Genomic DNA, 16356 nt, shown 5'->3' with positions numbered 1-16356 from the left:
CTTCTGTGGTTTCCACATCCTACCGCCCCCATTGCACAGCCTGCTTCCCCCTCTCTGGGGTTCCTGGCAGACAGGGGGTTCTGGCCTTGTGGGGGGTGAGGAGTCCAGGTCCCCTCCCAGGATGTGCTGAGTGGATGTGTGAGGCTCATGCCCACAGCTGACTGAAGGCAGGCCCCTCTTAAACTCTGTGTCCTCTGGGGGCTGGGAGCAGGCAGAATAATGGTCGCCACAGGAATTCAGTACTAATGCTTGGTATCTGTGACTGCTACCTACATTCGAAGACTTTGCAGATGTGACTAAAGATTCTGAAATGAGATTATCCTAGATTATCAGGGTGGGCCCTAAGTGTAACACAAGTATCCCATTAAGAGAGAGATAGGGGCTGGGCACTGTGGCACATGCCTGTAATCCCAGCACTTTGGGAGGCTGAGGCAGGTGGATCGCTTGAGCTCAGGAGTTCGAGACCAGCCTGGCCAAATTAGTGAGACCACCGCCCCCCTCTCCCCCGGCCCCATCTCTTAAAAAAAAGAAAAGAAAAGAAAAGAAAAAAATAGCTGGGCATGATGGTTCATGCCAGTGGTCCCAGCTACTCAGGAGGCTGAGGTGGGAGAATCACTTGAGCCCAGGAGTTTGAGACCAGCCTGGGCAACATAGTGAGACCCTATCTCTAAAAAAGAAAAACAAAACCAAAAAAATTAGCTAGGCATGGTGGTGTGTGCCTGTAGTCTTAGCTACTCAGGAGGCTGAGGTGAGAGGATAGCTTGAGCCTGGGAAGTCAAGGTCACAGGGAGCCAAGATCCAGCCACCACACTCCAGCCTGGGTGACAGAGCAAGACTGTTTCAAAACAAACAAAAAACCAAAGAGAGGCAGAGAAGACGAGGAGAGGGCAACGTAACCACGGAGGCGGAGATTAGAGTGATGAAGCCACAAGCCAAGGAATCGGAATAATGATAACTGGCCTGTGTGCCACACCGATGGGCTCTGTGGCCTTGGACAAGTCAACGGGGCTCTCTGGCTTTCATTTCCTCTTGCGTGAGGGTCACCTGAGCAAAGGACATCTGAACTACTTCATCACAAAGGGGTTTTGTCACCATGATCTTTGCGGGGAGAAGGGAGGAGGTTGGGCCCTTGGTTTGTCCTGGACCCATCCTCTGTCAGGTGGGCTTCCCTGTGCTGCCAGAGAGCAGGGCCTCCCCTCTAACACCCCACGTGATGGTGGAATGTGCTGTGTGCCTGTCTGCCTCCCCCATGGACACTGGACAGTGACAGGTTGTGGTGGGTGCTCAGCGTCCTATGAACACAAGAGTGAAGGAAGAGCCTCCAGACACCTGCCTGCAACCCAGGCCACCTCCACGTCCCTCCCTGCTGTCAGCATCAGTCAGCAGCCAGGGTGTCGGCGTCTGTCATTTAACCATCACAGGCAGGCCTTGGCGGGGGCGGGGGACTTTCATGTCAGGCATTCTGGCTGCAGGAACATGCTTGGCAGCTGTCAGAGGGTGGTAACCTCAGGGGAGCTTGGCAACCCTCCCTCCAACTCCTAGGGGCTGTTTCTCTGCACCCTTGGGGATCTGATGTGGGCTCCCTATTCCACCCCACCCAGTCTGGTGACAAAGGCTCCGTTTTTACACAGTCTTTCGTCCCGAGAGCTCAAAGAGCTCTGCACCAGGTGACAAGCGCAGTTAAGCTCATTTTATGGAAGAAGGTGACTCCGAGGAGTGCAGGCGTGGGATCCAGGTTACAAAGTGGGTCAGCCAGGGTGCCAGGAACACAACGTGGGCCCCTGACCGAGGGGGACAGTCTTAGGCATGCAGAGATTTGGCCAGACTCTTGTGGGTGACTGTGCCTTAGTCACCTCTGTCCCCCACACCTATTACAGTGCCTGGCTCCTAATAAATGCTCAGTAAATGTTCATCAAGTAGACTGCCAGACTGCAGCTTCCCAATCTTAAATCACTGGCTCCCCAGTGGTTGCAGACGCAGATCTCCTGCAGGCCTCACTTGCTCTCCTAGGGCCTCCCCCCAAGGCCTCTCCTACTCCTGAGCCCTTACTCAGCCTGTGCCTTAGCCTGGAACGCCTTTCCTTGTTTCTCTGCCTGATGAAATTCTAATCTTTTGGCTGGGTGCAGTGATGAACGCCTGTCATCCCAGCACTTTGGGAGGCCAAGGCGGGCGGATCCCCTGAGGCCAGGAGTTTGAGACCAGCCTGGCCAACATGGTGAAACCCTGTCTCTACTAAAGATACAAAAAAATTAGCCAGGCATGGTAGTGTGTGCCTGTAATCCCAGCTACTCGGGAGGCTGAGGCAAGAGAATTGCTTGAACCCGGGAGGTGGAGGTTGCAGTGAGCTGGCACTCAGTAGATGTAAGCTCCGATTAGCCGTCATTGTCACCAACACCCTGAGCACAGAATCTGGCTCAGTGTTTGCTGCCCACGTGGAGGAATGGCCTGAGCTGGCTGTGCACTCAGAAGGGAGGTTGGGGCAGCGCTGCAGCTCCCGAGGGCACCGATCCATGGGCCAGAACTCATGGGCTGACATAGCCTGCTTGTCCCTTGTCTATGGGAGGGTGTTCCTCCTGGACTCAGCCTCTTCATACATCCACCAGCTGCACCACCTTCTGTGGTGACATTCTGGGCCAGTGGTTCAGAGAGCAGGCTTGGAATGCAGACATCCCAAGTTTAACGTGGGCAAGTTTAACCTTTCATTGCCTTGATGTCCTCTTCTGTAAAACGGGGATACTATCAATGTGTCTGTGTCACAGGAGCTCAGTACAGTGCCTGGCCCTGGGCAACAATTGCTAACTATCACTAACTAGCAATCAATGCTAACTGTTTTTTTTTTATTTATAAGCATTTATTTATTTAGCAAATGCTTACTGCTTGCCTGTTCTGACAATGTAAGACACGCCCCTGCCCTCCCGGGGCCCACTGTCTGGTGGAGAAGGCAGTCGTGTGAGCAGACCATCACAACATGCCCAGGAGGGACACAGGGCTCAAGGGGACCCAGTGTGAATTTCATGGGTCCTCTCCTCCAGAAAAAGTATTAAATATTGTGTTTTGCAACTCTGTCAGTACCCACAAGCCAGGCTAGGTTATATCCATTTTTTCCCTTATGATTAAACAAATAATTAAAACATTTCTGTCGGCCCCTGAAAATTCACGGCCCTGGCCCTGGGCCTGCTGTGCCTGGTGGAGAGTTGGTCTGGCCCTGACTCTCCTAACTAGACTTGGGGAGTCAGAGAAGCTGCCGGAGAAAGAGACCTGAAGGGCAGGAGGAGTAGCCAGGGACAGAGGGGACAAGAGTACCAGGCAGAGGGGACAGCAGCGAGAGCGCTCAGCTCAGCTGGTGGGGAAGCTGCCAGATGGACCAGGCCCCCTGCATGGTGACAGCTGGCAGAGCCGCCTCTGCCCATCCAGCCCTGTCGCTGCAACCTCCAGCTCTGTTCCCTGGGCTAGCTGGAACGCCATAGCACAACCCGAGTGCCCCCGACCCCAGTAAAAACTCCGCAGTCTACCCACCTCCCTCCTGCAGGGCTGCAGCCCACAAACCCTCCTCTCGTCTTGTTTTTTTTTTTTTTTGCCTGTAGAGCAAGGGGAGTAATTGTCCTGCCCCCTTCCCTGCCAGGTGTCTGTGGAGGCAGAGGAGGTGGCAGGACCCTCTAGGCCACCACTTCTCACAGCAGTGTTGCTGTGGGTGTGGCCTGTGTGCGTCCCACGCAGGGATACTCAGCACCCAGCTGTCAGCACTGCAGCCTGCATGCAGTGAGTCACTCAGGGTGGTCCCCAGGGCAGCTGGAGGGCTGGTGGGCCTTGGTCATGGCTGAGGGCATTTGAGCCTGGGACCCCAGTTCATTCAGCCCTCCTCTGTGCCCACTGCCCCTCCCCCAGTGCCTCTGTTTCCCTGGGGACGGTGCTTCCCCACAGCCAGAGTGATCCAGGTGTGGGAAGTCTGGGTGGGTGGCCTTGATGGCACAAAACTGCATGTGGGCAGCTGCCCAGCTCGACTTGACTTGGACCTGCAGTCAAGTACGTCAGGTGGCACCTCCCAGGGCCCTGTCCATGCACCTGTGTGTTATATGCAGGATGGCCTATGGCTGCCAGCCCAGGGCCTCCAGGGGCTTGAGAAGCAGGAATGTACGGTCCACTACAGCAGGGCCATATGGGCAGCCACTGTGATATGCAGGGGGTCAGAAGATGCCTGACGCTGGCTGTCAGGAGGGATTTGGTGGTAAGAGAGGATCAACTGGTTTCAGGACCAGGGTCTCACACATGCCATGTCCAGGAAAGAGGCCTCAATCTATGCGGCAAGGAGTGAGAAACGTGAGAGCGTGTGTGAGCAGCATGAGCATACATGCATGGAGTGAACGTGAAAAGTGATCAAAAGTGCAAAAGGAGTGCGTGTGAGCAGTACAGAGTGATGAAACGTGCGTGCAATGCGGACTGCGCAGCCGCATGAGATGATGCGTGCGTGCGCAGATGCGCGCGTGCGTCAGGAAAACGTGTGAACGTGCGTTTAATTTGAGCGCGCAAAGTGAACGTACGTGCGTGCGGCATGAGTGCGATGCGCGGCTGCGCGCGCGAACGCATCTGTGAACGCAAAAAGCGCGCGTAGCGCCGCTGATCCTGTGCGATGAACTGTGCGTGAACGCGCGCGCATATTGCTGCCGTCTGCGGCAGGCATCACGCTGCCCAGTGAACGTGCGTGAATTACGAACGTGCGTGAACGCGTGCGCATTGGTCGAAAAAGAACGCAATGCGAACGCGTGCGCATGAGGTAAAGACCGTGTGTGTGTGTGTGTGTGTGAATATGTGTGCATGTTTGTGTGAATGTGTGTGTGTGAACTGATGCCTGCTCTGGCGACCTCTCCTCTGTTCCCTGGACTGGCTTCCCAAGCTTGGCCACACAGGCTCTGAGGGTCCCCTGGGTCATGGTCTTCCCTCTCTCCTTTGAGTCTGGGGTGCTCGGAACTCTCTTGATTTTGCCTTCTTTTCTGTGCCCAGGTTCTTTTCTCGGTGACCCCATCCTCCTGTTTGATTCTCAACAGCTCGTCTCTTAGGGCCACGGTGGCTGTGGTGATTTGTAATTCAGGCAATTTCTTAATCTTCCCCTTCCGGGCTCTCCCCAGCCCAGCCCCCACTCCCACCTCAGCTACCTCAGTGCCAGGTTCCTGCCCCCACCCCTTGCTCACCCGAGCCCTGCCCAGGACATGCTTTTTGGATCCTGCACCTCCCTCTCCCTCTCCCAGGCTCAAACAGTTCCCTGGGGACCCCCTTGGCACAGCCCCACCTCCTCCCCCGAGACAGATGGGCCTTCTGCCCCCATGGGGCCTCTTGCTACACTGTCCTCTTCTCCAGTGAGCTTCAGTCCCTGAACTTGACCCTGGATGGTTTCTGCAGCTTCCTGGCTGCCCCCTTCCCTCCCCTCTGCTCCAGCCTCCACAATGCTGCCAGGAGAATGTTCCTGAAGCAGGGGCTGGACCCGGTTACCTGCCTGCAGCCAATCATCCTGCATGGTTCATCAGCCCCACGGCCAAGTCCATGGCCTGGAGGCCCCCATGACATGGCCTCTATCTGCCCCTCTGCCTCATGGCCTCCCCTCCCCTCCTTCCTCCCTAACTGTGCAGAAAAGAATGAACATAGCAGGCTGGAGACAAAGGCCTGCTTGCAAGGCTGGCCCTGGGCTGGCATCTGGGAAGCTGGATTTTGGGAGGGTTGCCACCGTTCCCTAAGAAGACCAGCCCGCAGTGCCAGAACTGTTTCTACACACAGTGTGTCCACGACGCACGCCAGCTTTCCTTCTGCGGGGCTGGGATTCTGGTACGTGCCAGGCAGAAGGTGCCCATGTAACCAGCCCCCGGGCCAAACCCCAGGCACTGAGTTTGTTTTGGGCATCCCTGGTAGACAACATTCACGTATTGTCACCACTTGTTCTGAAAGAATTGATTACATCCTGGTAACTCCACTGGGTCCACTACGGGAAGATTTTTTTTTTTTATTTTTTAACCTTTAAGCTCTGTTGGACTTGATGGGAGACGATTGTTTTTTCTTTTATGTTTTTTCTTTCTTTTTTTTTTTTTTTTTGAGACAGAGTCTCGCTCTGTCGCCCAGACTGGAGTGCAGTGGCACAATCTCGGCTCACTGCCACCTCCACCTCCCAGGTTCAAGTGATTCTCCTGCCTCAGCCTTCTGAATAGCTGGGATCACAGGCATGTGCCACCACACTGGGCTAATTTTTGTATTTTTAGTGGAGACAGGGTTTCACCATGTTGGCTCTGCTGGTCTTGAACTTCTGACCTCAGGTGATCCACCCACCTCGGCCTCCCAAAGTGCTGGGATTACAGGCATTAGCCATCACGCCCAGCCAGTCCAAGGCTTCTTGACCAGGGCAACTGAGGTGGAGGCTCCCCCACCTTCTTGCATTTTTCATTATTAGTAAGCCTCGCAAGCGTGTTATACACAAAGGCTGATTTTCACGCAGTCTTTGGGGAGCCCTTCTGTCTGTGAAGCAGAGTGACCCCGAGGGTCAAGCTGGTGACAGTGGGCAGGAGGCCTGGCTTAGTCCACGTCCAATGGCAACACTACCCCACTGGACAGGGGTCGGAGACACTCCTCCTTCCACACTCGTGTGCTGGAAAAGATGCCAGCCTGGGCAGCTGGGGAAAGAACCCCAGGCAGCTGAGAAACAACCCAGGCTTTGACTGTTGGAAACACCCCCTGCTTTTGTTTTGTTTTGTTTTAAGATGGAGTCTCGCACTGTCACCCCGGCTGGAGTGCAGTGGTGCGATCTTGGCTCACTGCAACCACCACCTCCCAGGTTCCAGTGATTCTCCTGCCTCAGCCTCCAGAGTATCTGGGATTACAGGCGCCTGCCACCACGCCTGGCTAATTTTTTATTTTTATTTTTGTATTTTTAGTAGAGATGGGATTTCACTATGTTGGCCAGGCTGGTCTTGAATGCCTGAACTCGTGATCCACCCACCTCAGCCTCCCAAAGTGCTGGGATTATAGGCGTGAGTCACCGTGCCCGGCCGGAAACACCCCCTGTTTTTAAGTCCTTGGGGTGGATGATGTTGTCCCAACCCTCGGGAAGGACGCTGGGTATCAGGGCCACAGCGCTTTCTAACTGGAGTCACTCTGGCCTCAGCCTTAGTGACCCTCTGCCCTGGTGAGAACTAGAAGGGGACTGTCCCTGCAGCAGGATGGCCATCCCGACCCCACCCAGCCATGCCTCTGGTGTGGGAGTGGGACCTCATCCTCAGAAGCTGCCCCTTATGTGTTATGGGACCTCATCAGCCACGCACCTCTCAGAGGACAAGAGTGTTTTGTGGGGTTAGTATGAAGGTTAAATGAAATTATTTTTATTTAAAATGATTTTTTAAAAATAATTTAAAATATTATGACTTGGCTGCACGTGGTGGCTGATGCCTGTAATCCTAGCACTTTGGGAGGTTGAGGCAGGCAGATCACTTGAGGTCAGGAGTTCGAGACCAGTCTGGCCAACATGGTGAAACCCCATCTCTACTAAAAATACAAAAATTAGCCGGGCGTGGTGGTAGGCGACTGTAATCCTGGCTACTTGGGAGGCTGAGGCATGAGAATCACTTGAACCCAGGCAGTGCAAGTTGCAGTGAGCTGAGATCATGCCACTGCACTCCAGCCTGGGTGACAGAGCAAGACTGTATCTGAAACATAAATAAAATAAAATAAAATAAAATAGTATGACTCAATGAATGAATCTGTGCCACACATTTTAGGATCGAGAAGGGGTGGGCTGTGTATCCCTAGGCTGTCCCCAGGCCTAAGACTCTGCGTCTGTGTCTAAAGTCCTGGGAACCTCACTTGTGGTGGTTCATAGACATCACCAGGTCACGGGCGGTGACAGAGGACGGAACACCCCAGGGGAGGCTCTCACCTGCTCTCTCAGCACTCAGGAGAGACGAAGAGGGGTTTCTGTTCCCCTCCATACACAGGTGCACACCCCGCCCCCACACACAGACACATACAGAGATACATAATGACATAGACACATACATTAGAGACACACAGACACACTTGGTTACATCGAAAGACGCGTGCACACACACACACACACTCCTGAGAGCTCTGCTAGGCCTTGGGACCTTGGGGGTTCCCGGGGAAAAGTAGGAAAGGGACTCCCCCAGGCCACTTGGGGTAACAGTGGGGGAGCTCCCCATTTAGCCCTTGTAGCCACTATCACCCTGGAAGTGCTCAGGTTGGGAAAGGCTCTGTAAACCTGGGGAAGGGGCCATAGGGGACCACAGTGGGGGCCTGCGGGGGCTCAGGGATGTGGCCACCCACTAGCTAGGAGTCAGGAGCCCCTGCTCCCATCCAGTGCTCTAGGACAGGCTACAGGTAGGTGGCCTGGTTGCTTGCCAGCCATTCTAACCAACTACTCAAAGCCCAAACCTCTCTGAGCCTCACTGGCCCACAGGTAGAAAGAGGAGGTGGCCAGACAGCGGTTTGCCAGAATGTTCCCTAAGATCTGAGGACAGGATCCCCGCCGACTCCCCCGACTTCGACTAGAGCTGTTCTGCTCTGGTTGACACACTGGGGTTCCCTGGGCAAATTTATTTGAAAAAAGGGATTCCGCTGCCAAAAAAGAAAAGGAAAAAACACACACACACACACACACACACACACACACAACTGGCCTGGCCAGCTGCCCTGTGACTCACCCTGGACTGGCGCCTGCCCCTCGCATCCAGGATGAGGATGAGCAGCAGGAATCCTTCGGACCCAGGCACAGCAGGCGAGTTCGTCTCCCCTGAGAGGCAGCTGGGACAGTCATGGGCATAGCTTGGCTGAGAAGCTCCAGTGGCCCCAGGCCCACCCCTATCATGGGGCAGTGGTTGGCCAGGCTGGGCCCAGGGAAGCGGGGACGATGTCTCGTAGGCTCGGGTCTCGTGGAAAGGCCGAGGGGCTGTCAGCAGACACGGCCTCATGTGCGCCCTGAGCTCAGGGAAGGATGTTGGCTCGTTCCCTATTCCTCTCTGAGCCTCAGTCCTCCCAGAGAAGGGCGTGGCCACTGACTGCCTTCATTATCTTGTGCCAGGCGTGGGGTTCCCAGTGAGTGAGACCCCACAGGGCTGTCCTCTGGTGCAGAGAAGAGGGATTTGTGGGGTCACACCAGGACTCACATAATCACGTAATGTCCTTGCAGTCTCTTCAGTCCCGCTTCAGGCCTCTCCTCTTTTTTTTTTTTTTTTTTTTTTTTTGAGTCGGAGTTTCATTCTTGTTGCTCAGGCTGGAGTGCAATGGCGCGATCTCAGCTAACCGCAACCTCCACCTCCCGGGTTCAAGCCATTCTCCTGCCTCAGCCTCCTGAGCAGCTGGGATGACAGGCATGCGCCACCATGCCCAGCTAAGTTTGCATTTTTAGTAGAGGTGGGGTTTCTCCATGTTGGTCAGGCTGGTCTCGAACTCCCAACCTCAGGTGATCCACCCACCTTGGCCTCCCAAAGTGCTGGGATTACAGGCATGAGCCACTGCGCCTGGCCAGGACTCTCCTCTTGCTGTCCCCTTGCCTGGAACACTCCTGAACATAGCTAGCTGCATGGCCCGTTCCCTCCCTGGCCCTCTGTCCTGGAGCCCCACTGACATCAAGATGCCTTGGCAGACGGCAGGGACACTCACGCTAGGCCAGGGATGGCCACTGCTGGTCCTGGGTGGAGGGGCCACTGCGGCATGCCTTCTACAGCCCCAGGGACAAGATCCTGCACCTGCCAGACGGACCATGGGCGCAGCTTCACCTCCCAGGGCTTTGGCTCCTTCACCTGCTAAAAGTGGAGTAGTGATGTCTGCCTTGAGGGGCTGTGGATAGGCCGGAATGAGAACGTGGCTCAGGGCTGTGCACATGCCCACCTCCCTTCCTCCCCTGGCTTCCTTCCCCAAACAGCCCACAGGCAGGCCATTCTAAAGTTGGGGGAAACGGGCCTGGATCCCTCAAGAACACGGGGCTTCGAGCCTGCTCTGGACTCACTGTTCTGCTCGGCCACATTAGCTGTGTGATCCTGGCAGGGCGCCTGGCCGCTGTTTCCCCGCCCTGCCTCCTCAGGAGCACCCGCAGGTGTACGTGGTTCTAGAGGGATACTCCTGGGAGTGGCTTTCTGGGGGAGGAGGGGCGTACGGAGCAGGCAGGGCCCCTTTTCAGGGTGACTGTAGGCTTGCAGGGTGGGGTAGACTGTGTTCTAGAGGTGACACCCCCAGCCACAAAAAGGGCGCCAAGAGGGGCTGGCCCTGCCTGCATTTTCCCTAAGCCCAGATACTGCGGGGCCTGTGCTGCCTACAGGGGGTAGGGAGTCCCCTTCCCCTGCAGGGAGCTCAGAACTGCCCCGCTTTAGGCAAACCGAAGTGAAGAATCCGAAGAGGCTGTGGAGGGAATGTTGGAGTGCTCCCCAGAGCTTCCTCCTCCAATTCCATTATCTTATCCCCTGGGGGAAGAGGATGAACCAGTCACCCCCATGAGCTCCCAGAGAGGCACCCAGCATGGACAGGGGCACTGGGACAATGAGATTTGGGCACCCAGGCGGGAGCTCTTGGAATAACCCTCTGAAAGAAAGGGCCTTGGAGTGCGGAGGCAGGAGCAGTGGGAGGAGGAGGTGGGTGGTGATTGCCAACAGGACCACCAGGTCCCAGGTGTCTCCCTCGCCAGGACATGAGCACCTTCCCCTCTGCCCTCAGGAGCCCTGTGAGACCAGCAGTACTGAGTGGCAACATGGGGTGGGCTCGGAGAGGTAAGAGGAGGCGTTGGGGCCCGCAGGCCTGCAGCTGCAGCGAGGTGCAGACCCGCCTGCTCCTAGGTGGTTGCTCTAGGACCTACACAGGTAGGGTATGCAGCAGGTGCTCAATAAATATTTGTGGCCGGGCACAGTGGCACACACCTGTAATCCCAGCACTCTGGGAGGCTGAGGCGGGTGGATCTTCTGAGGTCAGAAGTTTGAGACCAGCCTGGCCAACATGGCGAAACCCCATCTCTACTAAAAATAAAAAAATTAGCCGGGTGTGGTGGCAGGCGCCTGTAATCCCGGCTACTAGGGAGGCTGAGGCAGGAGAATCGCTTGAACCTGGGAGGCAGAGGTTGTAGTGAGCTGAGATCTCACCACTGCACCCCAGCCTGGGCGACAGAGCGAGACTCTGTCTCAAGAAAATAAATAAATAAATAATAAATAAATATTTGTAACTGAAGAGCAGAAGGAAGTCAGGTCTGACTCGAAGCCATCACGCCTTTTCTCAATTAGTGTGAAGAGTCTGAGCCTCAGAGAAGAGTGAGGTGAGTCCCCCAGCTCCCTCCCAGCAGGTCCCCTCAACTGCAGTCCTCCCAGCGTCTCCCCCAAGTCGTCCCAGGGCTTGGCCAGCCCTCCCAGCATCCCACCAGCGCCCTGCGGATGAGCCATGTTATGCCCACATGTGGCCATGAGAGGTCGCCCTGCGCCGCCGGCTGCAGTGAGACTCTGTGTGGTGGAGGAAGGAGCTCATCTTGGAGAAATAGCAGGTGAGCCAGGGCACGGTTGGAGGATTGTATCATCCAGAGGGGCAGGGGTGCAGGGAGCCCCAAAGTTCTGCTTAACAGCGCACCGTAAAGGGGCTCCTTGGGGCACAGAGGAGAGATGGTCCCAGAGAGGGGGTGGCTGGCCCCAGAGACACACAGCAAGCCCATGGCAGAGCCAGAGGGTGCCCCAACCCAGGCCCTCGCCTCCTGGGCTTGAAGAAGGCCTGCCCGTGTTTGGGGCACATCACGGTCAGCCTCGGTTGGTTGCCCAAGACTTCTGGACTGCAAGCTGGAGATGAGGTCAGAGGACAGGGCTGGGGACAGGGAGCGTGTGCTGGGGGCTGAGGGTGGAATTGGCTGACCCAAGGCCACAATATCCTCCCTCACCGGGGGTCCTGCAGGTCATGCTGCTCATCCCTGTTGATGTGGAAGTGGAGCTGGGTGGGGCCTGGCTTGGTGGCTCTGCCAGCTTGGTTTGGACCTCACCGATCCTGGGTCCCCAGACTTGAGGATCAGAGCTGGGCCCTGCTGAGAGGTGGTGGGGCCAGGCCATGCTGGGCCTCATAGGTCAGGTTGAAGTGCTGGGTTTTGTCCAGGGAAGTGGAGAAACCGCCGGCTGGGGAGTTTGGCCACGCTAACCAGCATGGTTCCTCTGGTTATTGTCAGGCAAGAAGCAGGTGAGAGCTGCCTTAGGAGGCTGCTACTCTCCGTGCCTATAGCATAGTTTGAGGCCCAGATCCATTCTTGACCAGCGGAGCAGGTTACTGGCCCTCGGAGCGGGAAGAAGGGGCCTGTGTTCTTCAGGCCTGGCCCTGTGGCATCCCTCTCCTGCAGGAAGCCCTTTGTGGCTCCATGCTGTGGGCCCAATAACGTGTGTGTCTCACCCAGCCCCGTCTTCAGCGCTGTGCACTCCTCACCCATAGCTCGTTGGCTGCAGTGTCCCAACCCCTCCTCATCTCCCTGGGGCCTACTGAAATCTCTTCCAGGCCCAACTCTAATGTCCCTTCCTCTGAGAAGCCCTTCCGGCCAACCCTGGGCATCGAGGCCTCTGCTCCTCTGGGCTCTCTGGCACTTCCAACCCCTGGGAACTCAGTGGTCATGTTGGCTGAGTCTGCAGTCAAGGCCTCTGAGGGGAGGGAGCTGCTGCTGGTGGCAGGGACGGGCCGTATCTGGCCATTCCACGGTCCAGCAGCAAATACGGCATTCAACAAAATGGATAGAGCCCGGGACAGAGGGGACAGAGAAACCGGCTGAGACCCTGTCCCGGAGCCCCTGAGCATCGGAGCTGTATAGGCCTCATGCAACCCCCTTGCTTCTCACCCCACTGGGGCCTGGAGGGGCTTGGCTCCAGCCTGGGTACCCAGCACTCTTCCGGGGTCTGGCCTGCTGGAGCCTTATTGAGGAGAAGATGGGGCTGGCCTCCGGAATACTCATTACAGGATGCGTGCTCGCCCTGGACAAACCTCCAAAGACGCCGGCCCATCACCAACATGCTACTGTCTTCTTCAGCTCCATGGGGTCCCTGCGCTGGGGCAAGGACCACCGAGCTACATCACTAAGACGCCCCTCCCCCTGAAACCTTGAGGCCCTCCTTTCACGGTAGCATTTCCGATGTCTGGTGAGTCGCCGCACATGGTCCCCTTCCCCTGTTCAGCACCCTCTCTCCATCCTGGCCCAGGTTCCCTGCCCCCAGCCCACCCTCTGGGAGGGAACTGCACCTGCCATGTGGGTGCTGTCACCTCCTTCCAAGCCACCCATTTCCACGCCTTGCCTCAGCCAATGAAGCCCACACAGGTCTGACCCCCGCCTGCCTCTCCAGAGGCATCTCTCACGACCCCCTCGTCCACGTGGCCCCCTTGCCCTGGCTGCACCAAATGGCCTTGTTTTCTTTTTCTTTTTCTTTTCTTTTCTTTTCTTTCTTCTTTTTTTTTTTTTTTTTTTTTTGAGATGGAGTTTCTCTTGATGCCCAGGCTGAGTACAATAGCTTGATCTTGGTTCACTGCAACCTCTGCCTCCCGGATTCAAGCGATTCTCTTGCCTTAGCCTCCCGAGTAGCTGGGATTACAGGCACAAGCCACCATGCCTGACTAATTTTGTATTTTTAGTAGAGACGGGGTTTCTCTATGTTGGCCAGGCTGGTCTCGAACTCTGGACCTCAGTTGATCTGCCTGCCTCGGCCTCCCAAAGTGCTGGGATTACAGGTGTGAGCCACTGTGCCCAGCCAGGGGTCTTGTTTTCTAAAAATGTCATGCTCTTTGTTTTCAGCACTGTGCACACACTCCCGGCTCCTCCTTAATCCCATCCTCTTGTATTGACCTCCAGCTCCTTCCTAGAGATCCAGTTCAAATGTCCCTCCTCTGGTCTCTGCCCCTGTCCCGGGCACTCTCAGCACCCAGAATGGCACTCTGCATACAGAGCTGTCCCTGTTGTCTCCTGCGTCTGCCTAAACGCAAGGTTCTCAAGTGTGGCAACCATGTCACACTGTCCTGTGTTACTGGCCCCAGCAGAGGCCAGCACAAAGAATGGACTGGAAAGTTTGGTGAATGAATACGTGGATGACAAGGGCATTTACTTAATAAACAATGATTGAGCACCAGCTGGGTACACAAGCCCATACTGAGCCTCGTAGTGGGTGCTATAACACAAAGCCCCTCAGCTGGGGCAAATGCCTTGAGAGCAGTCAAAGCAGGGAGGTTCTGCTTCCCATCCCGCCGCAGGGTGAACAGGGAAGGCTCCGGAGAAGCTTTGCAGAGCATCCTGCTGGGAGCACCCTCCAGAACATCTGCCCGGTGCCCCCTCAGCTCTGCCGGTTCCTTTAGGAGGCCCCTTTAGAGTCTGTGTCCCCTGGGAACCAGAGTGAGTGTCTGTTTCCTCTGCATAGGGCCCAGCACCTCGCAGGAGCCCCTGAATATTTGCTGAATGATGGCTGGAAAGACCACCAGGACAGCAGGCTGGTGCCCAGGTGCAGGTGACACTGAAAGCTGTTGTCATGTCAGAGGCTTGTGAACCAGAGCAACTCCATCTTGAATAGGAGCTAGGTAAAATGAGGCTGAAACCTACTGGGCTGCATTCTCAGGTGGTTAAGACGTTCTGAGTCACAGGATGAGATAGAAGGTCGGCACAAAATACAGGTCATAAAGACCTTGCTGATAAAACAGTTTGCAGTAAAGAAGCCGGCCAAACCCCGCCAAAACCAAGATGGCGACGAGAGTGACCCCTGGTCGTCCTCACTGCTGCACTCCCACCAGCACCATGAGAGTTCACAAATGCCATGGCAACATCAGGAAGTGACCCTCTGTGGTCTATAAAGGGGAGGCATGAATAATCCACCCCTCATTTGACATATCATAAGAAATGACCATAGAAGTGGGCAACCAGCAGCCCTCGGGGCTGCTCTTCCTATGGAGTAGCCATGTTTTATTCCTTTACTTTCCTAATAAACTTGCTTTCACCTTACTCTGTGGACTCACCCTGAATTCATTCTTGCACGAGATCCGAGAACCCCCTCTTGGGGTCTGGATCCAGACCCCTTTCCTGTACAGTCACAGGACTAACATAAGACCCAGAGCCAAGCTGGTCTCTTACTGGCTGCTGACCATCCTCCGACAGCCGCTACTGGTGACAGAAGGGTTATGACCCACTCTGCAGCTGCTCCCCCAGACCCTCATCCTCCCAGTGACCCTCTGGGCTCAGCTAGCAAGGACTTCTCCCCATTTTGCCCACAAAGAAAATTGGGCTCAGGAGATGAAGGAACTCACTCAAGGGCACACAACTGGTATGGGGTGGGGCCGGCACTGGAACTCGTCTCACTGCAAAGCCCATGCGCTTTCTCCGCTGGGCTCCCCTCAAAAAGCACCTTCCCTTCCACCCATGGGCTCCACTTGTGCTGGATTTTCATCTTTTCTTAGGAACCAGCTCTAAGTGGAGTGACTGTGAGTCCCAGACAGACCTGAGGCCTTTCATGAGGGGCCTGGAAATTTGGCAAAGAGCATCAGAAGTCAGAGGACAAAGTTCGACCCCCAACCCAGTCCTTACTGATACACCTCCTGGAGAAGTCTTTTCTTTTTTCTTCCTTGTTTTTTTTGAGAAGGAGTCCTGCTCTGTCATCCAGGCTAGAGTGCAGTAGTATGGTCTTGGCTCTCTGCAACTTCCGCCTCCTGGCTTCAAGCTATTCTCCTGCCTCAGCCACCTGAGTAGCTGGGATTACAGGCATGTGCCACCATGCCTGGCTAATTTTTGCATTTTTAGTAGAGACAGGGTTTTACCATGTTGGTCAGGCTGGTCTTGAACTCCTGACCTCAAGTGATTCACCAGCCTCAGCCTCCCAAAGTGCTGGGATTACAAGCCTGAGCCACTATGCCTGGCCCTGGAGAAGTCTTTCCATCCATCCACCCATCCACTCATCTACCCATCCACCCACCCACACACCCACCCACCCATCCATTCATCCATTCACTCACCCATTCACTCATCTATTCATCCACCCACTCACCCATCCATCCACCCATCCACCTATCCACCTATCCACCCACCTATCCATCCATCCATCCGTCCATCCATCCACCCACCCACCCACCTGTTCTTTCATTCACTCACTTGCTGTCACAATGCATTTTCCATTCATATCAGCCCCTGACCCAGTCATTGCTGATGCACCTCCTAAAGAAATCTGTTCCATTCATCCACGCATCCACCCATCCATTCATCGATCCGTCCATCCACCCATTTACCCACCCAGCCATCCATCCACCCATCCATTCATACTTTCATTCGCTCACTTGCTAGTCACAATGCATTTTCCATTCATATCAGGCCCTGGGCTAGGCATCGGGGATGCAGAGAGATAAGAC

This window comes from Papio anubis, chromosome 16, assembly GCF_008728515.1.
Source record: "Papio anubis isolate 15944 chromosome 16, Panubis1.0, whole genome shotgun sequence".
Classification (NCBI taxonomy): domain Eukaryota; kingdom Metazoa; phylum Chordata; class Mammalia; order Primates; family Cercopithecidae; genus Papio; species Papio anubis.
Note: the sequence above shows the minus strand (reverse complement) of the source record.